Below are 26,027 nucleotides of genomic sequence, written 5' to 3' on the forward strand. Positions count from 1 at the left end.
TATATTGAATTTGTTGTCACCAAGATCAACAAAATACTGCTTCGAAGGCCGACACACTGTGACACAGAAATGGCTTTGCAATACAGAACACTTCTCTGATACAATTTTTTTCATATTATTGTAATGGAGTTATATCTCTAGAAGAAATGAGTATCCATTTATTGATGGCTTGGGTCACTAATTAAAAAAAGTGATAAACTAATGAGAAGGTATCTGTGATAAATAATGATACACTTTGGGAAAAAAATTAGAAACTTTTAAATCACGTGATATGTTCACAACATAAATAATTCTACGTCACATGGTGTAAAATGGGACTTTTCCTATTATTTTCCTATTTCAGCTCAGGTCCTAACCTTGAGGATTAAGACCTACCAATGCCAAAAGGAAGTGTGAAACACACCTCTGCAGGACTTGCTAAAGGTGGATATGTTGGTCCCATGACTCTTACTCATCACTCTCTAACAGCCTAAATATGAGGAGGAAATTCACTGGTGTGGATGGACTCCATGATAATTCCTTGTAGAGATTTGGGATGTTTGCCGGAAGGGATGTTGGCATCTCTTTCCCCAAACTGGATGACTTCCAAGCTGCTGAAACTCAAAATCCTGCCACCTCCACCTGCTCCTAGAACAGAGCTCAGAAGTATTCTTGGGAGAACCTACTGCATATGGGGCATAGATCCTGACAATAGCCCTGATGCCAGGATTCTGAAGGTAGGAAGCTGAGTGAAGTTGTCCACACGGCAGGGCAAGGAGATTGGGCAGCAATGGAAGAAGCCTCCATTTTTACCAGTTGAATAGGAGAGGATACTTGATTCCCTCCCACCGCATGTTCCTAGTGGGGGGAAGTCATGCATGCACCATATTGAAAGGTCTATGCTCAAGAAGGTTGATGTCAGGGTAAGGGACATACCTGTATGTCAGGATCTGAGAGAAGGAAATGATAAGAGGTCACCCAGAGAGGGTTTCATCCATGCTGGGGAATCCCTCTGTGTGTGAGGTCTTCCCAAGAAGGCCTCAAAAGAACATACCTCTGCACCACACAGAAGAGCTGGTTTTGCCTATTGCATTTGCCTATTCACCCAAGAGAGACCCTCCAACAGCACCAGCTATTTAACAAGCCCTCCTCTCTTTTGCTCCAGCCCTTCCTCTTAGTCCAGAGCCTGCTGCAGGAGCTCGAAGGGGAGGACAGGAGGCAAGAAAGGAAGTGCATGTAACTGCTTTATTGAGCAGGCTGCACTCGATGGATATAATAAGGGACTAGTTTTATTCTCCCCTTTTGTCACTGCCTTCGGACACATCTCAGATCTCCTTTCTCTTCCTGTTGATGACAGCTTTGGCAGACACCTTGGCTTTCTGGCTTATGATTATTTTCTTCTGGTACTGTTAGCATTTCTTTTTTTTCCCCCTCCTGTGTTACAATCTAGGAATAGAAAATGCCTTTTAAAACATGACACTAAAGGTAGAAACCCTAAAAGCAAAGAGCAGGTTCCTCTGTGTAAAAATAAGATGTTTTAACATACCTAATGCTTCATAAATACAACTGAAGGGCAGCATGCAAAAGGGAAGAAAATATTTGAAGCCTATACAACAAATGAAGACTTCATCAGTTAACCCTTAGCAATCAGTGGGGCTGGCTGGCAGGCAATCCCAGGTTCAATGAAGTCTGCTACTATGGGGCCTGGGAGCTGTGTGATCCAGGCAATTCATTTCACATCTCCGAACCTTAGTATTCTCAGCTTCAAAGGGAGGCCAATACCATTACCTACATCAGTGGGCTGTGGGGGAGAATTAAATAAACTAATTTGTGTACACCACTTAGCACAGTGTTCAGCAAAGAGCATGCACTCAAATAAACATCAGTTTTGTATCTTCATCACCATCATTAAATCTCCAAGTGGCTAGCTATGGGTAGTAAAAATCAATTTATAAGCATTCTTCCTCTTTATTTTTGTCTGCATTGCCATGGTTTTCCACAATGAGCATGTGTTACTTCGGTGGGGAAAACACACAAACTATTTCAATTAAAAAAATAAGAATAAAGGCATGTGTGAGCCTCTGCCAACTTTACAAAGTAGAGCAAGGCAGCTGCGTGTTTCTCACTTGGACTAGAGTTGGTCATCCTATTTAGTTTGTTATAAAGAATGTCCCTCAATTACCGAATAGGGAAAATGGTTGTCTTCCAACATAGGCAAGAACCATCTGGTCATTCATTGATAGAAATAAATATCTGAACACGAATTATGTTTCCACTGATCAGTATATATACACACAAGACACGAGAAAGGCATAATAAAAGCTTCAGAAAACATTCACAGGAATAGAACCAAACAATTTGTATCACAGCTTTGTGCCATGTTGTCACATCAGGTTTTACTTGTTTATCATATCACTTCATTTACTCTAATGAAAAATTACTCCTAGGACTCAGTTTCCTTTACTGGCATCACTGCTCATTCTGGGCACCAATTTATAAAAATAAGGCAAGGGGAAAGATACTGATGTCATTGTCAGATGAAGCAAAACCACATGAGAGGCCCTGGCTCTGGTGCTCATTTGGGTTAGATCGAAAGAAGAGGGAAGAAGTTCTGGGGTGTATGTGTCACAGTATTTGAAATGGCTGCCCTCCACAAACAAGCCCAATTTACAAGAGAAGAACATATAAGGTAGAAGGGGGTTTCAATTTTTAAACTATGTTACTAAGTACACATTTGCTTCTAAACTTTAAAGCAGTGCTGAATCCCATTTGGACAGAGTTATAGCATTGCTTTAAACACACACGCACAGCCCGACACACATACACCATGGAGGTAATCCAGTTACTCCTGCAGCGCAGATGTGCACAAGAATGCTCTAAGTGATTAAGATAGGGCTTTAAAGTTAGTTAATTAGAAACATCTCCCTTTGTATGATCAACACTGATACTAGCTTTGAGTCCTGATTGGCTAAATTTAAATTTAAATTTTAAGATGCATGAAACACTCTTTGGACCTGCTCTGGTGTTAAACTGTCTTAGAGTAAGTAAGGGCCTTCAGTATCCAAAGTTCTTTGGTCAGAACTAACATTTTAAACAATAGAATTCTTCTCATCTGATATGATTAAGCTGAGCTTCTCATAAATAGCATGTATCCTTTCTTGGAGGGAAAGATAACAAAATCTAAGTGTAACATTTTAAAACCTATCTTGATAGGAAGAAATTACTGTCATTATAACAAACACGACACTGCTGTTCCCTCATTATTGGCATGATCCTTTTTAAAAAGGCCATAGGACCACTGAGAGGGTAAATTATAATAATTTATAGGAACCCCTTCAGCATAGTGCTTGGCACAAGTGGTTGCTTAATAAAGTTTCAGTTTCACAGAAATGAAGGTGATTGCTGCTAGAAAAGTGAACCTAAAGAGTTATAAGAAGCATGTACTTATTTTTAAGTTCAAATTTTATTTTCACAAGACTTAACAAATATCAAACTCCCAATTTACATGTTATATAGGGGAAAAAAAACCATTTCTGCCTTTGGAGATTTTAAAGTTACAGTCACACGAAGGCTCAAAGGTCAAATGAGGCTGCTTCCTATTGGCCTCACATTCCTTGACCCAAAGCCATATCCACAAAAGGTCACTCCCAGTCTCTTGGGATCATGTTGACAAGACCATTCATTCACAGATTAGCAGAACAATCCAACTTCCTTGGTTTATTAAAGAATGGATCAGTTTAGGTCATCTTCTGACAAATACATATTACTCTTCTATCGGAAAACAATATGGATGTATTCTTTGAAAGAGATACACTTGATCATTTCTGCCTGGTAGGACTAAAGCTGCTGGTGTTAATGGCAAAGACATTTGTGTGCAAAACTGTGGACTTTCTTTTTTTTTTTTTTTTAAACTTTTTTTTTATATATTTTTTTAAATTTTTATTTATTTATGATAGTCACAGAGAGAGAGAGAGAGAGGCAGAAACATAGGCAGAGGGAGAAGCAGGCTCCATGCACCGGGAGCCCGACGTGGGATTCGATCCTGGGTCTCCAGGATCGCGCCCTGGGCCAAAGGCAGGCGCTAAACCGCTGCGCCACCCAGGGATCCCAACTGTGGACTTTCGATCTTGTTTTATTTGTATTTTGTTCATGACTCCAGAGAAGTGGATAACAATGCCAACTAAATTTTGTTCTCACTGAAGTGTCACATAGATCCTAGAAACAGAGTTGGGAGGGAAGGTAGGATACGTGAGTAAAAATCCTTCATTAGAAGGGGGACCTTTAGAAGCAAACTGTCTGGGACTCAAATTTCAGGGTAATCACCTCTCAGGTAAGTAGCCCTGGGCCAAGAAGATAACCATTGTTGTTTCACTTATTAAATGGGAGCAACTTCTTAGGGTTATTTTAAGGATTAGCTGAAATGGTATATGAATGATTGATGCAGAGCAGAGACTATATATTGGTAAGTCCATCTCACACCAAGGCCACTTGCTCCAGAAAGAAAGCAAAACAAACTTGCTTAGACTAGATATGCCGGTTATGGATGTTTTGGGTGCCATAATTGGAGAGAGTCTCCCAGAAAAGTTCCAGAACTAGTTGATGAATTCAGATCTTTTCTTCTTTGTTTGTTTGTTTGAAATTTCTGCTCTAAATAGCTACCACTGAATCCTTCACCTTGCACTGGTGGCTATCAGTGGCATTACTGGTATAAAAACTTCCCAGATACCAGAGTAGTGAGGATGGTAAACTATGATGGCAACAACCCTCCATCCCTTATCATATCTTCTCTTTTTTCTATTATTTTTGATTGGCGTAGCTGCATAAGGCACTCAAAGAAAACCATGAAGATATAGGAAAAAAGCTGTTGGAGAAATATGTTTTAAGCTAGATGTTAAGTGCAGAGATTTGAGGATAAGCCAATAAAAAACATGGTAGCAAGCTCAGAAAGAGGGAGGTGATGAACAGGAAAGAGTCTCATACCTAGCCAGCAATATCAAAATTTTCACTTTTTTCTTCCCAAAGATTCTACTTATTTATTCATGAGAAACACAGAAAGAGAGGCAGAGACATAGGCAGAGGGAGAAATAGGCTTCCTGCAGGGAGCCTGATGCAGGCGGGAATTGATCCCAGGATCCTGGGATCATGACCTGAGCCAAAGGCAGACAACCACTGAGCCACCCAGATGCCCCTCAAAACTTTCACTCCTAAGAATGTTTTCCCCTCTTTAACTTCTTCTTAGTCAAAATACTATCTAGTAATAGCTTATACTCAAGTACTGAATAGTTTTGAACAGGTAGGCAGATATTAAGGGCCTATTGTGTTACTGCCCATGCTTAACTAAAAAGGCTATTCTTGCCATATGTCATAGAAAGAAAGTTGTTGGAAATATTGTGTCTTTTGGCACAACTTTTTGGGATTCTTTTCATTATTCTTTATCTGTATATGGTCACACAGGCAAACTGCAAAAGTAATTCAATGTTATTGTGGGATAAAATCAAAATTTTATTGAAGAGTGTTCTCTGTGAAAATAGTAATGCACTCATTAGTTTTTCAAAACCAGTAAGAATTATGGGAATCAACTGGTTGAAAAAGTTGTCTAGAGTAGACTTTGTATGATGTTCATGAAAATAGATATTATCTTTCACAACAATAAAATCTACCCATAATGCCTTTTTAAAAGAATTTCTCTACAACTAGAAAAACTTGATGGAATAGTTCTTTGTAAGTTTAAATCACAGGAGAAAGTCTAAATAATATTCAAGACATAAATAATGTGTCATATTACCTCCAAATCACTAATTATTAACCTGGAGACTGTGAATGGTCTTCAGGGAGTCTTTGAAGCCCCTGTAATTATATGGAAAACTTGTGCGTGTGTGTGTGTGTGTGTGTGTGTGTGTGTGTGTGTATGTTACCTACTTGCCTGTTTCTGAAGACTAGAGTATGTTAAGTTCACCTGACTTCTAAAGGGATTTATAATACCCTCCTAGGTTGAGAGTTTCTTCATTCCTAAATATATTTTATATGACTGCTCTTTGTTAGGCTTTATGCTAAGCATGGGAGCACCCTGAAGATGCAGTGCTTGACCTCTCCTCTATATCTTAGAGTCTAGCAATTGTTGTGATTAGGGAAGGGGGATGGAATCATTAATCTTATCATCCTGCTAACTACTTTTCTCTCTTAATTCAACCCCATCCCATCGATTCTACTTCCCTAGAACTCACACTCTCCTTGGAACAAATTCTCCATCATATATAATCCATATTGAATTACACCACTTCACCTCCACTGATGTTATTCAATCAAATTGAGGTGCCCTCTACTATCTTCAAAGGTTCAGTTCAAGACTGACCTTCCTCAAGTTGCTTTCTCTGAGACTCTAGAATGTTGATGATTACATATGTGCTCTGCTGCTTTCCCGTAACTTCATTTCCCCTTCTAAACTAAAAGAAAGCTCTAGAAGGTAGGAATCATATCTTCCAGGCAGTATTTTTGTTTGTGTTCCTGCCTTGGTTGAGTCTACTCTAGATGCTAGTTTGTTTCCTGCTAGAGAAGATGAATAGACCTTAGGACATCTCTCTGACCTAGATTATAACAGAAGCACAAAAAGATCTTAGAAGGGAATCTGAAAGAAAAAGATGTTAAGAAAAGAGAGGAAAATAAATGAAAAGAGAAGAGTCAGCAAAAGAATACATGCCAAGAGAGACAGGAAAGACAAGTGTGCAATTGGAAGTATACCAAAGGTGCTGGGCTCTCCGTGGAGGGTGATTGCAGATACACCACAAAGCTTTAGGAGTATTCTCAGACCTTAGGAGGTAGGCACAATGCTGTTACTAATTGCAGGCAGAAAAGAATCCTCATGGAACTTGTTCATGGCTGTGAACAAAGCTGTAGCCAAGCTAAGTAAGAGGCACGTTGTCTTCCTACAGCATGAATCTTAGTAGGAGATGGAGCCTGCCAAGATTCATAAAATGTACCCACTTCTGTTCAATGCAGTGGGAATTAATGCTACTGCCAGACAAAGTTCATAATGCTGATTTTTAATGAGGATGCAAATCAGAAGCTTTAAAGCACTCGGGGAGTTTTAAATGTCTAGGACCCACTCCCAACAACTCTGATTCAACTGATTTGGGATAGTCCCTGGGCACTGGTATTTGTTTATACCAGGTGATTCTTATGTGCCACCAGAAGGGAGAACTACTGTAACCGCCATCTAGGAAGAAAACTCAAGGACTTGGGGAGGAGGGTATAGTTGTGGGGAGGATCAGGGGAGGGGTGGTATTGATGAGTGGGGTTTATCTCTTCTTTAAAGGAAAGGTTATAACTCTAGAAGCAAAAGTGAGATACAAGGAGCAAACAGGTGGCCACATGGACAGTGCTAAGAGTTGGTTTTATAAACTCCAACAAAGGAAAGAATACATTAGGAAAGTGTTTTACATGAAGGTAGGAAAGACTATCTTTCATTTCCCAGTATCATCAAGAAGCCTCTAAGCTAAATTTTGGACAGGGAAGAGGGAGGAAAATGCTCAGAGACAATCACAAAACAGGAAACCATGGGGGATAAAACAAAGGAGCAAGCGGTAAACATGTCCAGACAATTTCAGGGAAAATAAAGGGAAACCAACTAGGATGAAAACTTTGCGACTATGAGGTCTGTATGCCAACACACAAGGTTGAATGAGATTGATTTAACTTGGAATTTTTATGCAGGATGGTATGATCTTAAAGGGTAATGATTCACTTCTAAGGTACTGCAAGGGAACAGGCAAAGGGAATCAGGTACTAACTAAGAAGCAGGTACTAACTGTTGATTCCCTGCTGCCCAGGAAGGCCATGCGGGTGGTAAGCACTGCTTTTACTTTCCTGTCTTGATGCCCATTCTGCTTCTCATGGGACACCAGGCTCCCTGCCCTGGCCATGGCCACACTGAGGGCTAAGCCTGAAGCCCAAGCCAAGGTGGATGTGTTCTGTGAAGACTGTATACCAAGACAGAGAACCTGCAGGGGAGCTATCTCCCCAAGACTTCTGAGTTGGATGCATTTTTTTTTTGAGAGGGAGGGAGGAGAGAGAGGAGAGAGAGAGAGAGAGAGAGAGAGAGAGAGAATGAATGCAGGAGGGGGCAGAGGGAGAGAGAGAATCTCAAGCAGACTCCACATGGAACCTGACATGGGACTCAATCTCACAACCTTGAGATCATGACCTGAGCTGAAATCAAGAACCAGACACTGGGGATCCCTGGGTGGCTCAGCGGTTTAGCACCTGCCTTTGGCTCAGGGCGTGATCCTGGAGTCCCGGGATGGAATCCTGCATCAGGCTCCCTGCATGGAGCCTGCTTCTCCCTCTGCCTGTTTCTCTGCCTCTCTCTCTCTCTCTCTCTCTCATAACTAAAATCTTAAAAAAAAAAAAAAAAGAGCCAGAGACTTAACTGACCAAGCCACCTAGGCACCTCTGAAGTGGATGCATTTTTAAAGGAGCCAACTCTCAATGAAGCCAACCTGAGCAAACTGAAGGCCTGACTGGACATTCCAGTGCCTGATCTAGTCAAGAAGAACGAGAAGGCTGAGTGGAAGAAACAGCAGATGAGAGAAAACAAAGATGAACAGAAGAAAGAGGAAGATGAAGACAAAGGTCCTCCCTGTGGCCCTGCGAACTAAGACAAGATTGTGGTCCCCATTCAACGTCTAAAGCCTGAGATCAAGGATGTCATGGAGAAGCTCAATCTGGTCACCACCTGGTTGCAGCTACAGATACCTCAGATCGAGGATGGGAATAATTTTGGAGTGGCTGTCCAGGGAAAGTGTGTGTGCACACCTTCACACTAAGCTGGAAGGCTTCCACACCCACATCTCCAAGTACTTCTCTAAGGGGGCCAATGCTGTTACCAAGGCAGTCAAGCAGCCCCATGTGGGTGACTACTGGCAGCTGGTGCACAAGCTCTGTATGAGGCAGAGTCCTGGGACATTGGGTTGATGATCATGGAGATCCATAATGCTTATGCTGTGTTATATGACATCATCCTGAAAAGCTTTGGGAAGCTCAAGAAGCCCAAGGGAGAAACAAAAAGAACAATCTATTGAGAATCTCCTCTTATTCTGCAATGGGCATGCAAAGACCTTCCTATCTTTTACACAGCACTCTAGACTTTCCCCCACCTTCAGCCTGTTGGTTTCTCCCTCTCCTTGCCTCTGAGGCACAATAGTCATATCATTGCTCTTAAAAAGAGAGAGAGAGAGAGAGAATGCAAGCATTGAAGTATTAGGATTCTGGGTTCAAATCCTGGGCTTTTCACTTACGATGGTGCAGCCTTGGGCAAGCAAGTTACTTTACTTCCCCAAGCCTTGATGTCTTCATAGTTAAAATGGAGAGGATTATATCTCTACCATAAGAATTACTGTTAGTATATTTTGTATCAAATGAAGTCATAGCGAGCAATAACCTAGTATGGAATGTGGCACATAGCAATCACTTAATAAATACTAGCTTTTTAATATTAGTGCTATTAAGAGCAAAAGAGCAAGTCCTGGCCAAAAGGAAAACTTCATCCAAGAGAAAAAGATTTGCTCAAAGTAGAGAGCTACATACATTACCAGGACCATAATAATTGTCTTGTAGATTATAAATATGCATATGTGCATGTGTGTATATATTTCTTCTTGGAAGTGCACTCCTGACTTCCAGGCCAGGTAGAGGGCACGGTTTGGTAAGAGAGACTACAGAACAGGCACAGAAGTAACAGAAAGTAGTGTGGGGGACTTCAACCATGAGGACACCATCTGGAAGGCTTGCTTGGCAAAAACATAATATTGGATACATTCTTGACTCACTTTGCTAAGAGTTTAAGCTCTAAAAAGGCAGATGAAGCAAGCAGGGAAACTACTTTTCTGGCCTTAAATCAGACAATTAGAGATGGAGGGGTGAGGAGGGGATGTGGAAATGATCAGGAACTTGAAAGAAAGCAGCCACTTAGCAGCATGAAACTCTTAGCAACAGAGGAAAAATATGGAGAGTAAATAGAATTTGGTATACGCAAATCTGAGAACAGATAGGTATTATCCCCCGGGAAAGATGGTGTGGGAAGTGCGGTATGAGTGCAGACCATGTGCATGCAGAACAAAGTTAAGAAGAGAAGGTCTTCGAACCCCCGGGGTCCTACAGTCAGGGAGTCCACCCGTTCTCTGCTGCTTGTTCCTTGTTCAAGAGGGTAGCATTGGGGTGAACGGCTATACTGAGGAAATCTCATTTTGGATCTTTCTACAGTAAATTGTATGAACAGTGAGAGCTGTCCCCTCGGATACAATGACCACTAAGGTACCCACCAATGAAAGAGTCTAGGATTACTCTTTTGATCTCTTACCAAGTGAGAACGGAGGCCTGGACATAGCAACGCCAGTCTGGCTTCTGGGCTTTCGATCCCCTCGTCCCAGCGAGGCTGGGTGTTTCATCCGCATGCACACACAGCACCACATACCACTGCCTGGTGTGCCAGCCTCTAAGCTCCAAGGGTGATTCTACTCTGCTCATTTTTGTAGTGCGGCTCCTGGCACTGAAACAGTTAATCGTTTGTTTTCAGTTGTTATTCGGAGACTTGTGGCCTGTGTCTTAGGCCACACATTCTAGTTAAGGTTGCAAGACCATGAGAGATGCTGGTTGCTGGATGCCGCACTCAGCTTGAGATCCCATCTCCTCCAAAAACTCTATTTGGAAATGGAAAAATACCCGACTAGTTTAATTGAGGTTGCTGATGATCCTCATTCCACCCTCCCGAATGTACTATGCTTCATGTTTAAGGGGAGTTCAATTAAAGTCAATGTTATTCTCCGGGTTCCTGTTTTTCCTTTAAATTACCTGGTGCCAGAGCCACTGTTTTGTTTTGTTCTGTTTCATTTTTGTTTGAAGGGGAGGGAGTTGGAAATGACCACTTCAGTGACAGCCTGAAACAAATTCCCTTTTCTTGAGGTTGGTCTCTCAAGTACTTTCCCAACGTTCACTGACAAGGAAATTTATTCATTCTGATGTATAGCTTAGCCATAGCCTCTAGTCATCCGTAATAATAGATAGCACTGCAACCCTCAACAGAATTGGTTTTTAAGCTCCAATATAACAAAAATATTCTATACTTCTTAAAAGCACACATGAAATGGCTTTCATTTTCTTATTCAACAGATTATATACCTTAAAAATGCAGTACATTTTAATCGCTGTTACAATTTAAATTTATAAAAAGGCTATAGTTATTTTATAATAAGAAACAATCACCAGTGAGTATCTATACGTCAAATGCAAAGAACATAATGGTTATCAATCCACAAGGGAACTTAATTTAAGTTAACACTTGACAGATGTTTAGAACCTTTGAGGCACATATCTGTCAAGTTTCAAAGAGGCCAATAATAATGGTGTAAGAAAAGTTTAAACATTTTCTTCATCAGAGCAGTTTCGAGAGAAGTATCAGCTTATAATCTAGTTAGAAATATTCCTCAACAAAATATGACATCAATTTAACTAGAGAATATTTATTCTGAAAATTCAGGTCCTTTTCCATCCACTCCAGAAAGTTTAATGTAGATTTGCTAAATGAAGCTGCAAAGAAATGGATATTTGAAAGTGAAGGGGACTCCCTAAATCACCTGGCCCTGCCTTATTTTGCTGCATCTCTGTATTAAACTAATACCAGGATTCCAGAGCATGTAATTTCCTGGTTAGTGGAAATCCCTCTAATCAGGATATTTAGAATCGCTGTCTCCTTTAACTGGACTCCTTTTGTATTGTATACAACGCAGAGGGAAATGCTATCATAACACTTCAATAGTTAAGTGACTTTATGAGAAAAATAGTTCCAAATGTTTCCTAAAACCCTCCAAACCGCACCAAAGAACATTATCGTAATATTATGTTTCCCCATTGCCTCCATTATTTAAACTTGCCTCTCTTGAAATGATACTTGGATGAGAAACTTAGGTTTATGTAATGTATAAATTGTTTCAAAAGGAAAAGCCTTGGCTGCATAATTATTATATATGTAGACATGCCAGATAATTTAATGTTTTCAATAGCTTTTCTTCATTAATTGACAAAAGAGTATACTTAACACTTTTGGTTACTAGAGCTTTTGGGAGGACTTATTTTTGCATCTCTGACCTAAGCTCTCCAAACAGACATTGTAAAATTCTCCTAAGTTCAGTACTGAACACAAACAAAAACATCATAAATAAGTACATATTACATCTAAAAGCTAGTTTTTGGCATAGGACATATAACCCACGTATACTGTATATCACAGCAAAGTAGCATAACAATGCATTTCAGTGAGCCTAGCATCGAAAAGAACCTTAATGGCAGGTTAACATCTGATTCAGCCCTATGATGCTCTGTCTGCAGCTATAAGGTTTCTGGGGGGTAATCACAGTACGTATAATGTTCAATCAATAGCCTTGAAGTAGAAGCAGCCCAGGGGATCCCTGGGTGGCACAGTGGTTTAGCGCCTGCCTTTGGCCCAGGGTGCGATCCTGGAGACCCGGGATCGAATCCCATGTCGGGCTCCCGGTGCATGGAGCCTGCTTCTCCCTCTGCCTGTGTCTCTGCCTCTCTCTCTTTCTGTGTGACTATCATAAATAAATAAAAATTAAAAAACAATAAAAAAAAGAAGCAGCCCAAATGTCCATCAGTAAATAAATGAATACATAATGGTAGTAGCACAGACATACTCTGAAACACTATTCAGCCATAAAAAGGGACGGAGTATTGATACACAATGGCAGATGGGGGAGCTCCGAAAACATTATGCTAAAGGAAAAGTAGCAGGACACAAAAGTCACATGTATGATTCCATTTTGATGAACAGATAAATTCATAGAGACAGAACACAGACTGGTGGCCGCCAGGGCTGAGGGGGAGGGAAATATGGGAAGAAAGTGCTTAGTGGGGAAGAGGTTCCATTCTGGTGATGGAAATGTTCTGGAACCAGTCAGAAGTGAACTATTCACTTTAAGATGGTTATATTTCATGCTATATGAATTTCTTTTTTTTTTGAAGATTTTATTTATTTATTCATGAGAAACACACAGAGAGAGAGGCAGGCTCCACGCAGGGAGCCTGATGCAGGACTCGATCCCAGGACCCCAGGATCACGCCCTGAGCCAAAGGCAGATGCTCAACCGCTGAGCCACCCTTTATGCTATATGAATTTCATCTCACCATATTTTTGCAAAAAACTGAATAGAAGATATTTACCGCCTACTCGTAAGCAGCTGTCCTCCAGTGCTGATGGGAACATAATGGCATGGGCACTCTCTGTGTGTGCCCCCGTCCCCTCACCCTTCACTCCAGGCCTGGGAGGGGGTGTGTACCCAAACCAGAGGGTTCTGGGGATGGCAGCACATATGCCACACAAGCCAGAAGGAGATGTTCAGGGTTGCAGGGACGGGGCAAAAAACAAACAAACAAATGCCCTCGGGCCACTCTGTTCTGATTTAAACTTTGAAGATCTGTTCTTCTGAAATTGTACATACAGTATTCCACAGACACATGTTTCAGATAATCATCTCAAACTGTAATATAACACTCATCAATGACTAAGGAAAACAATTTTATACTTTATTATCAGACCTTTTTAGACATATGTAATACATTCAGGCAAAAAGAGAAAAGGATTCTGGAATTTTGGCAATTTGATAAAATGGATATAGAAATCTCCTAAGAACAACTCAACGGTTCAGTTCTCATTAAAAGCCTTTCTGTAACACAACGCTTCGACTGCTAGATGATTTTAGAAGAAAAATATGCCACTGCTTCCATTTGAGAAAAAGTATAGACTTGAAATTAGAAGCAACTGGCTCCAATCTTAACTCTGTCACTCACTGTGTGACCTTGGTAAAAAAGAAAAACAAGAAAAACAAAACAAAAAAAAAAAACAACGGTCTCTCTGAGCCTCAGTTTCTTTATCAGGAGAAGGTTGATAATGCCTCCACTTTTGTGAATTAAATTATAATGGCTATGCCTGACATGTGGCAAGTGCTCAAGAAATGTCTTTTCTTGACCTCTTTCTCCAGTAAAAAAATATTTATTTATAATCATTCATTGTTGGGAACATCATATAAACTCTATAAACAGGAATGATTATACTGTGGCAGGGATTTCTCCCTCCTACTTTGAGACATTTCATAGCATTTGATCTATACATCTAAATTGAGGAGTGGAGAGGGAGACAGGTAATTAGATAGCAAACAGTTTGGAAAGCGTCCTTAAAAGATTTTGAGCTTGGGTAAATTAAGAGTCTAAGAGTTCCACCCCATAGTTACGATGACATAGCCATGACATAGTTACGGTGACCCAGGAGGCATAGCGATGTATCCCATCCCAGGTAGAGAGAAAGCTTGCTCCTCAGTAAGTAGGTATTAGTTTTACAAATGTCTTGCTTCTCCAACAGTTTAAAAACAAGAATATAACTCTCCCTACACCTGTAGAACATTTAAAAACATGAGATAAAGTGTTGTAGTTTCCTTTTAAGCAGTTTAGCCATTATTGGGTACTTGTACAAAAATAAGAAGCAACTGCAGAGAACCGAAGACTGTATGCAATGGAACATTTAAAAATAATTAAGAGATACTGTTCACGCTCTCTGAGGAACTTATGGTGTGGGGGCAATATCAGCGACGAGACTTGAAAATACACACTTTCATAAAGACTTGAAAAATGATGGCTATTTTTTCCTGTTGACGTACCATACAAACAGATTTAACCTGATGCTACATAGGAAACTTAACCTCAATAGAAATTAAATTCAAATTAAATTAAAAATCAAGAATGTTGGGACACCTGGATCGCTCAGTTGGTTAAGCATCTGCCTTCAGCTCAGGTCATGATCTCAGGGTTCTGGGATCGAGCGCCCCTTGTTGGGGCTCCTTGATCATCGGGGAGTCTGCTTCTCCCTCACCCTTCCTCAGCTCATGCTCTCTCTCTCTCAAATAAATAATAAATAAAATCTTTAAAAAAAAAAAGAATGGGGTGTGGATTTTGTATTATTTTTTTTAAAGTATGAAGGAACTTAATATAGAAAGAGACCATTTATGTGACAGTAAAGAAAACATAGTAAAGAATATTTGTTTTTACTTACCTTGTGTGAAAAAAAAATCATCCTTCTCCCTGGCATTTATGTAACTTTTGACTTTGGGGACTGCACAATTAAAATTTTTATAGAACCACAGAATTGAGATTGTAGAGGAGCCAGAGAAATTATTTAATTTTACTCCCTCTTTTTAAAGTAGGGAGCCAAAGGTCTAAAACGCCTGTTTTCTGAAAGGGTATTCCAGAAAAATACTAATACCTCAGGATTTTGGTAAATGCTCTATGAGTTCAAATCATCATCATCATCATCATCATCATCATCATCATCATCATTTATGGTTAAATATTAAGTTTTGGAAAAGTTAGATTAAATATAGATTAGATTAAATAAATTTAGAGATATTTACTTATTTCGGGGATTCTCAGACTTGAATAAGAATATGCTTTGTGACTATTTATAGGGAGAAAAAATATGCAGCTACCCCTTGTACTCGCCCTTCTTTCTTTTTTTTTTAAAGGAGCATTTCATGGAACTACATGTAGAGAACACATTTTAGGGAACACTACCCTAGAAAATTTAACTCAAAGATATGACTGTGAGCTTTGCCTCTGTCAAGGGATTAGAACTATGTCTTCAAGCTTTTGGGCTAGGGAGTCTTCTACTATCATTATTCTGACCCAATAATGGAAAATAAAAATGCATTTTCCAAGAAATATTCACAAATCAAATATGCCATTTGCTTACAGACCTGGGGAGTAATGCCACCATGTCCTTGATATCATCCCATATGGCCACAATCCTGTCCTAGTTTCTGTTTGGGTCACTCCTATTTTTAAGTGGAGGTTTACAGGGACCAGAAAGGCAAAGAAGCAATAGTGAGTACTGTAACATTCATTTCCAATACACCGATCAGCGTTGGCCTTGGTTTTCTTAAACTTCTTTCAATTGACATGGCTTGCTTATTTTTTTAAAGTTGACTCAGTAGCCTTGTTAGAAACGTGTACTTTGGAAACCATTTGATGAAATGTCATTGAAGCTACTTGTGTACTTCTGGAAAACTATGGCTGACTTGCTGAGAACCTGGTCTACTTTAAGAAATATATGCCATTCTGAGTGATAAAAATAGGGGCTATGTATTTTCAATAGCTAATAGCAAAGGCTTATACAAGAAATATGTCCCCTTCGCTTCCATGGACTCCTTTTTTTCTTTAAATATCCCGCAAAAGAAAGGAATGAAAGTTGACTTTTGGAATACTTTTAAAGTATTCTTAAAGTTCAAAGCAGAAAATGCCCATATTCAGTTTCAACTTTACATGCTTATGTGTGCAAATGCACATCCATATGTGTATGGCAGCAGTGATAACTGTAACACACTCTGGATACAACAAATTCTCATGGCTATTGTTTTAAAGAAACTGTGGCCTCACGATTGTTCTATTTGACTATCGCTTGTTTCTGAGTGAGTTAATTTGCACTTGACATTGTTCATTTACTTCACTAGACTTATGCCACTTTCTAAAAGAAGAAAACAATGTTACATTTTTTTTTCCTGTTTGCCCTACTTGGAGGTTTAGGGCTCCAAGTTGTTTTTTAAGGACACGCTCCTCTCATCTACTGTATATACTAAAAGCATCTATGCCAGTAAGCTATATATGTCACTAAGACCCTAAAAGTTCATGGCTGTAAAGATAAGAGGATCTTGCAGTAAGGTGTCAGAAAATCCAATAACTGGAATGAAAGAAAAGAAACAGAAAGAAACATGGGATGGAGCAAAGTAAGAGTTTATGAGGAAAGAAGCTTAAGTAGGTGAAAATCTAGAATCCCAAGCATGGAAGACAGAAAAAGGAGACTTCAAAGAAAGGACTCAGTTATCAGATGATAGCAAGAACTCAAACCCAAATACTGACACACCTGTCAGTGGCTCAAAGCTCCTTAACCAACACAGAGAACACAGGATGTGACTCAGACCGTGAGACAGATTTATCATTATTTTTCATTTTGGTAAAAGAAGTACACTGTTATAACTTCTCTCTTCCAAAATGGACTCTAATTGGGTTGGTATCATTGGAAACATGTGAGTACATTTTTGGTCTCTGGAGGTGGTCACATGCTTTTTTTTCCATTCAATCATTCATTCATTGACTATGCCAGATACTGTCACTGCCCTTGGGAATTTCACAATCTATTATAATAAATATGCCCCAAATTACTAAATTTGGGGGTTGAGCCATTTTAACTCATAACCTGAAGTTAGAGTTCAAAAGACTAAGTGTGATGACTAAGTTGAGTAATATCTTAGGTCACAATAACTACTAAAGCCGGTTTTCTTGGGTGGTTCCTAAATCATTAGCGGAGGACATTTCTCAAAATATTTTAAGAAATAACATCAGTAGTGAAATAACTCTAGTTTTGTGAGAGCACAGTTTGAAAAGTAATGCTCATCTGAATGAATAACTCGAGAAAAATATTCTGTAAGTATCTGCTGTATACAAATAGTATACAACACGCTTTTCTAATGAAGCTGTATAAAGCATAACCCATGCTGTTAGAACACTTATGTCCCAAGAGAAAATAGTTACAGTGAACCATAATATAAGACAGACTCTAAGCATCATATCTATTCTTACTACTAGCAAATCTCCTTAATGTCTTGTATTTGGCATTGTTCTGTGTATATAGTGATAAACAAGATGTGGCCATGACTTCAAGGAGTTCACGATCTAGTGAAGTAAATAAAAGAGGTGAAAAGGAGAGTTCTAGTGTTGTGAAATGAGGGCTAGGATCAGAGTGGGTCCAGAGCCTGCTGGAGCATGGAACCAATTTAGAGGAGGCTTCTTAGGGGCTCTGCAGGATAAGTGAGAGTGAGCCCTGGAGGGGAGGTAGGATGTAGTTCAGGCAGATGAGGGAATATATGGGGAGGTGGTGGCAAGAAGGACCTGTCTGGGAGTGTCGTTCCCCAGGGCAGATTTGTGTGTATATGGGGAGCTGGGATAAAAGTGCTAGGAAAAAAGAGACTGGAGAGATAATCACAAAGGCTACATAATATGCCCTGCTATGGAGTGAGGCCTTTGTTGAGATGGCAAGAATGCCACAAATGACCCTCTATGTGAGTTCATAGAGGAGATGCCTTTTGGCTGGTATGTTTTTTGCAGGGAAGCTTTCAACAGAATGAATGACACTTCAGGATAGGCGGCCTACGGGGTGGAGGAAAAAAAAAAAAGAACAACAACTAAGGGCTAGGCTGCATTCAGGCACTGGGGTCAATATTAGACAAAGTACAGAGGAAAGAGGTAAGTCCAGCTTGAAGAAAGGGACAATGGTAAGAAAGAAGTGAGATAAGACGAGAGAGATTGTGGACATGCTAAGGAGCTTAAATGTTATTCCACCGGCCTGTGGGAGAGCTTAAACCTGGATGAACAGAAAATACTAGCATTATTTACAGGAAAAACCACACAGAACAAGAACAAACGATGTTTGCAATGCAAAAGCAGAGACAGAAAGAGGAAGAGAAGCTGGTCTTTAAAAGAACATGAAGAGTTTAGTTTTGGTCTTGTGTCATGGATTCATCATAGTCCCTAAGATCACAAGGATTGAAAAGAGAACTTGAACTCACCATCTCCTTTTGGTGAGTCTTGCCTGGTCTGACAGTTTGCAGAAAAAGCCACTTGTCCACTCAAAGATCTATTCAGATCGCCAATGGGTTTCATAAAGGCATCCCAATGCCTAACTTGGGATAAGGGCTTCTAGGCGGGCACCTGGGTGGCTCAGTGGTTGAATGTCTGCTTTCAGCTCAGGTCATGATTCTGGGGTCCTGAGATTGAGTCCCACATAAGGCTCCCCTTGGGAAGCCTGCTTCTCCCTCTGCCTATGTCTATGTCTCTCATGAATAAATAAGTAAAAAAAAAAAAAATTCTAAGCACGGTCAGCCCAGTCTAAGCCTTTTTAGGTCACCTGAGGAAAGCATCTGTCCTTTCTAACCTTTCTTATTTTCTCTAATGGGATACAGTTGGACATCTCACTCATTCATTTTTGAAATGAACCACAGAGTCAAAGTGGTTCTTTTCCATACTGAGCAGAGTCTTTGAAGTGTGTCAATATGTATGGGTGTGAATATATGTATGCTCAACCAAGGAGATGAGTAAAGTCTCATTAGAAAATATGTAGTAAACAGGTTCTTTCTGAAAGTAGCCCAGCAAGGTAAAGGTCTTAGGCCAGTGTCTTTTTGTTGTCACTTTCTGGCTAAATAACCAATAGTCCTAAATCCTCTACTTTGTTATCAGTTACCAGAGAAGCAAGTTATTTGAGAGAGGTTGCTTAAAATTAATTGAACTTGCCTTGATTTTTGTAGATGGTATGAAACCACATTTCTACAGCACTATCTGGAATGACGTTGCTTCAGGAAAAAGGACAATGGCTGTGAAAACCTTTTAGTGTACGCTACCTGTCAAATCTGTGAACTGAGCCCCAGGATCATATCAGTTTTGTTGGAGCAGTGGTATTTGCTAAGTTATAGCAGGAGACAGGCTTTTTAAAAAAAACATTTTTCCTTTTGGATACTCAGATCAAAAGAAAGGTGTACACTTTATTTTTAATCCCATTACTTCACATGAGCCTGGACAGAACATCAAAGACAAGGTATGCAGGTTTAACCATTAGCACCAACATAATCCAAAGTTGAAAATCTCTTCCAGATAGCTACCTCACTTTGAAATAGACCACATTTGTGTTATTCAGAGTCAATATTACTCTCTACTATGTTTTAATTTTCACCGTACTTAAAAAAAATATCCAAGGTATGTGATTTTGCCTTACAGCATCAAGCATACGTTTGTAGGGCAATCTAATATTATTAGAATAAATGCAATTCACATCTACTTTTTTTTTTTAATTGGCTCAGACGTCCATCTCAATTTCATGAAAGGGAAGAAAGTGAATGAAATGCAGTTGCAAATCGCATTTGAGGAGGGCAATGCTTCTCCACATCTGAAGTCTATTGAAAGCTCATGAGTAAGAACTTGGGGAACAAATCCTTTCTGTTCAAAAGATGTGTCAGTAGAGAAATTCTTAGAAAATAGCACACGATTCATCAGAAATCACACATTTCTTTTCCAAACCAGATAATAAAAGAAAGTTGCAGTTTTGAATTCTTTCCAAGGAGAACTAAATATAAGTATATAAAATAAATTCATAAGGGTTTTTGCATTAGAAAATGTACCATAAAGAGTGGAGAGAGATTTTTAAAAAAGTACTTAACAACTAGATATCTGGGCACAACCATCAGATTGTACAACGGCGAAGTAACTGGTACAGATGTACTGGTATATGGTCCTGGCTTCAAAAACATCCACAATTCTCAGATGGAATGAAGTGGATTTTGTGCAAATATGCAGCGGTTCCCTTGAGATTTCCCAGTAACATCATTATCATCATCACACCAGCAAGAGCAAATGCTCATTAAGCTTCTAGCACTTGTAGTGTCCTATCTCAAACCTCTGGGAATACAAAGAGGTATACACATGTGAGATGGCACCTATGCCTTCAGGATTCATTCACAGGGGAGACAGATTGTGGTGTATATCTGACTACATACAATAAATAAACCACAAAGCAACCTATGCTTAGTGCTAAAGAGTGCCCTCAAATGTTGGAGAAATTGTAAAGGGGCAGACCTAGCTCAGGACCAGGAGAAAATGGAAGTTATATCTCATGGAGAAGGGAGAAGCTGATGTAGACTTAAAGGAATTATGGTCTGATCTCAGATAAGAATTGAGAAAAAAAAAAGGGCAATTTAGGAAAAAGAGAACCGAATGCCTACTACCAGAAGTGTGTGTGTGTGTGTGTGTATGTGTGTGTTGAGTGTGTGAAATTAAATTACCCTCAATTTAATCTTCTTAGCACTTGCCTTTTAATTTACCAATGAGGAAATTGAGGCTCAGGGAGATTAAATAATTTATATCCATACATCTATTAAATGGCAGATTCTATATCTGAATCCATTTTTAGTCTATCTACAGTCATGCTCTTTCCACAATAGTATGACCAGAAAGTAGAAGGCTAGGAATAAAATGCGAAAGTAGAGAGAAAAGTAGATGATATACTTGGAGAAGCATGAATGTATCCGCTGGAGTTCACAGAGGGGAAAAGTGAAAGAGGAGTCAGGCAGGGAGGGAATGTTTGGCTTCAGGTGGCAGGCTGAGAAATGGGCTTTCACTTGTAGGCAGGAGAAACTAAAGACTTTAATGTAATGGGCTTGTACTGGGCAATGTTTTAGAAAGGTTAATGTAGCCATAGTGCATAGGAAAGCTTAGACGTGGAGCAAAAGGTAAGAGGTAAGAGGTGAAGCCTAGAAGCCGAGCAAGGTATAACAGAAGACTGTTAAGCTCCCCAGGCTTTATTATGTTAGTTCCTCAAGAAGTGAAGAGAGAGCCAGCTGTGAGACACATTTTCTAACCAGTTATGATACACAGTCACTGCTGATTTCACAACTTTGAAATCACCAAGTCTGACGGTAGTATGAACTATTTTAACATGTTCACATGGAATGTCTAGAGATGAGACCATCTCCTGAGCATGGACATGAGGGGCTGTCCTCTACATTAACACATGGAGAATCATAACCAATCTCTATACCAGGCTCCCTACATGGACTTCAACAGGCAACTGAAGGACACTACAAAATCAAAATATTCAATTCAATCCCAGGACCAATGGGCTTGATATTGAAAAATAAAATCCCCTGTTAATTTTATTGATAGATGGAATTTCCATATTTGGACAGAATAAAATATTAGCTAAACAAGAAATGGTAAAAAATTAACAAACTAAGGATTGTTTTGCTTTTCATTATTTTGTTGTTGTTGTTTTCCATTATGGGTTTCAGTTGAAGGGTAGACAGATAGGATCCATTATTGTATCAAAAATCTATTTCTACTCTTACAGCAGGTTTAAATTAGATGAAACGTAAAACCATCTTTCTAAATATGAATGCTAAGACTGCATAATATGACACAGCATACTTTAAGAAGAAAAGGCACCCAGAGAGCTTCGATGACTCTTCAGCTTTGAGGTAAGTGAGGTTGAGTCTTTTTAAAACCTGACAAGATCATATAATTAGAAAAGTAAGTAGAAAAGGCTAAGAGAGAAGGTTTTTCTTAGAATAGTGTCCAGTTAAGTCTCATTAAATATTATTGAAAATAGTCAACTCTTGGGGTCCTCCACCATAATTACAGCAAGAGAGAAAGAAAGACACAAGGTGGGGGTTGGGGGGAAAGGTAGATAGAGAGAAAGGAACTAAGTACTTTCATATATTCATTTTCTTTTGAGGAATTTAACACTCCTTTTGAAAACACTCTAACATGAGCCACTATCTATTATTTAATATTTGTCTTGTCTGTATGTCTGTTCTCTCTGTGAGCAGGTTTAATCACAGAGGTAGCCTCTCTCAGGATTATAATAAATCAAAAGTCTAGATCATCTGGAAAAAGAGATGTTCAAAAACCAGGGCTGATACATATGACTTGAGATAAGAGATCCATCCTGAAAGTGCTACCCAAAGGCAGTGGGGAGAGAATGAAGGCAAAGGCAGGACTCATGCTATGTGTAGAAGATGTCTTTCTTCTTTAAGCTGTTATAAGCCACTGACAAGATTTATGTCAATTTCGAGCTCACCTTTTTGAAATTCATGATGAAATCATCATGCAAAAATTTTTAGAAATATTTATTTATTTGAGAGAGGGGGAGAACACATGTGTGAGCAGGGGGAGAGGGGCAGAGGGAGAAAGAATCCTCAAGCAGGCTCCCTGCTGAGCACAGAGCCCAATGTGGGACTCGATCCCAGACCCTGAGATCATGACCTGAGTAAAAATCTAGAGTTGGAAGTTTACCAGACTGAGCCACCCGGGATCTCATTGTGCAAAGATTTTAGAATCCTACAAATTCTCTAATTTGAGATAGAATTTATTTCTAGATTTCTAGAATGCCAGTTGGATTCTATTCCTCATTGAATAGTTTCCTGACAACTGCTGTCACTGTCATATCTATATTCTATGACTTCATGTACATTTCCAGTTTCATTTTTTTGGTCATATATTTGATATGTATTTCATTATAATGATTAAAGATAATTATGAAGAAAGGAAAATATTCAGGAAGCTACATATGGAGTATTGATCACCTGCAATTATCTGGCTTATGTATATTCTAGTAGCTAATTGGATACTAAAGTGGTTTTCTGTCATTCTCTATAGTAAGACTAAGATTTTTGTTCTACATTTGTGAGGCCATTCACCTGTTTGTGCCAAACTACCTTCCTTGGTAGAGAGACAATGAAGCACTTAATCCTTCTATTCAAAGCATGGTATGGCAGCAGTAAGACAGAAAGAAATTAACTACCTAACTGAAAATTGTGGTTCTTGGGAAACTTCAAGGATTTTAATAACAAGACTTGTCAGGATTCCTTTTGCATAGACACTATACTATCTCTATAAATGCCTGAATGAATATCCATATTCAGAGGGGAAAGCAAGCAGTTAGACCAGTTTAACATGTTTTGTAAATTAACGATGACAGCAACATGTGCAAGTGGGTATTTGCTGCTATTTAATAACATTTTATGGTAGCACCGTTCCAGAGTTGTTTATTATTATCATTATTACTATTATTATTATATCATCATCATTAGAAAGAGATCATTATAAGGAAATTGACATTTGCTTTTCATTTTGAAAATATATTTCACATTCTTGAACTTAACCTGATGTGCCATCAAGAGATGGAAAACCAATCCGTTATCACTCACTCAACAGTGCAAAGCAATTGTAACTTATGGAAGGTTATCTCTTAACTATTAAAGGAAATACCAAATCATTCTATGCCATTGGATTAATTCCTGGGAAGTTCATTGAGTCCTTGAAGAATGAAATAGGCTGATGTTTCAGACCAGATGATAGAATGCTATTTCTCACATTGGTTTGAAATCTATTTTAACACAGTGAAGACACGAAGTATGTACTAAATGCCCAGTGGATGCCTCATCAGATTAGTTGCTGAAAAGAAATAATACAAAGGCCCCAGGGAGTCAATAAACTAATGTGGAGCTAGATGTACATACCTCAAACAGCTTGGGAGTAACATAATATGTTATGTAGCCAAGTGATGAACTGAGTGATTAATATACATGGACTATAGGAATTCAGAGAGGAGAATGAATAGAGGAGGATCGTTACACGCTGAATATAGAAAATGGGCCTTTCTCTTCCTTTCTTTCCTTGTGAATATTCGGTCACTAAACAAATATTTGTTGAGCCCTTACTTTATGTTAGGAGCAGTGGCAAACAAGGTAGAGAGAGTCCTGTGGTGTCTACAGGATATTTGAGGGTAGTGGAGCTGTGTGTATTTAGTAAACCAATAATTACTATTGGTTTACTAAATAAATTATCACGATTAAGATTAGTAAGAAATTAAATTTATATACAGAACATAAATGCAGTTTTAACATATGCCACAGGAAATGTTATGCTTCTTTTAAATAATTCAAATAGCCCGAAGTCCCATGATTTAACTTTATTTCATTAGTTGTTGACTGTGATGCTAGTTCCATGCTATAAAGGAGTGCCATAATCTCCTGGTTCCCATCATCTAAGCCCTTATATTGTCACATCCCTAATATCCCCAATCCCTGCTGCTCTCTGCAGATGGATGCTTGCCTGCTACCCCCCACAACACACACCACACAGAGTTCTTATCCGTGATACCCATTTTCACATAGGAACATCTACTTTGTAACTCCTAGTTAAAGTGATGGGGTAGCTAAATCTTCAGAAGAAAGTGAAGAGACAGTTTGCCTACTGGTGTTAGCATTTGCTGTAGCTATTCCTGGCACTGGGCAACACATGTTTTTAATAAACTTGTAAAAACAGTGTAGATCTAGCTGTAAATATGTTTTGCTTGGTAATGTAGGCTGAATATAATGATTAGATTGACAGTTGTTGGGTTTTTTCCCCCTTTAAAAATCACAGTAAAATACAAAGAGAAATAGTTTGAATGATGAGGCTCAAGACAGTATCATGATACCAACGCTGTGTTGATAATTATTGTTTATGACAACAGTCAATTTACAGTAAAAACATACTGCTGTTTTCCTTGTTCACAGCATTACACGTTTTGTTTAGTCTCTTAGAAATATCCAGCTCTATGTGAAGTAGCCTGTATCTATAATTAGAACTAGGCCACACAATCAGATGCCTGTCAATATAGTGGTAAGCAGCTAAAAAACAGAATAAAATTTGAAGATCCTGATACATGACTTGGAGAAACTGTTCTTTGAAATCATGTTTCTTCTGATCTTCAGTGTTATCAATAAAATGTAATGGCCACAAAAAGATATACAAAGAATTGGTAAAAATATATACATAATAACTAAAATAGTAAGTCATCTAATAGGACATTAACCATCGGTGAGTTAAATCCAAACTTGGTATAATGTTATTTAAAAACTTTGTACAGAGATATTCAATAGAAACTTTATGAGATTTTAAATTTCATTTTCTCGGACTAAAAGACATAGTCTATGTAGATGCACTTATTATCACTTACTTGTCAAAAGGTTCTTTTTTAATAGCTAAATAATTAATGTGGCACACCCATTCAGAATATAGTCCCATTGACAGTCAGCAGCCCAGTATTGTTTGGTGATAAAATATGAGAGACCCATATCTCCTAGATTTGGAATATCTGGACCAAAAATGATATTTAGTACATCCAAAGGAATTCACATAGGTGGATAAAATGAATTAATCCATCTATTTACTAAGGATATGGCAGGTGCATAAGAAATTTAAATATCACCATGGGTAATGTAGACGTGGAAGAGAAGGAAGAAACAAAGATTTATAAAACAAAATGCTCTGCTCTAGAACCCCACAATCTAGATTGAACATGTACAGAGAGCCACAGATCTATATATCTTATCAAATAATAATAGTAA

At 38.9% G+C, this 26,027-nt stretch overlaps 1 protein-coding gene and 1 pseudogene across 9 annotated transcripts in view; one reads left to right on the top strand and one right to left on the bottom strand.

The window, feature by feature from the left end:
- The window catches only part of LOC129495548 (glycosyltransferase-like domain-containing protein 1), a 388,336-nt gene that overhangs the window by 81,226 nt on the left and 281,083 nt on the right, over window positions 1–26,027 (bottom strand). The gene's annotated exons all lie outside the window — the stretch shown is intronic.
- Window positions 7,897–9,056, top strand: LOC129495549 (proteasome activator complex subunit 1-like; annotated as a pseudogene).

The sequence above is a fragment of the Nyctereutes procyonoides genome, unplaced genomic scaffold (assembly GCF_905146905.1).
Source record: "Nyctereutes procyonoides isolate TBG_1078 unplaced genomic scaffold, NYPRO_anot_genome, whole genome shotgun sequence".
NCBI classification, from domain to species: domain Eukaryota; kingdom Metazoa; phylum Chordata; class Mammalia; order Carnivora; family Canidae; genus Nyctereutes; species Nyctereutes procyonoides.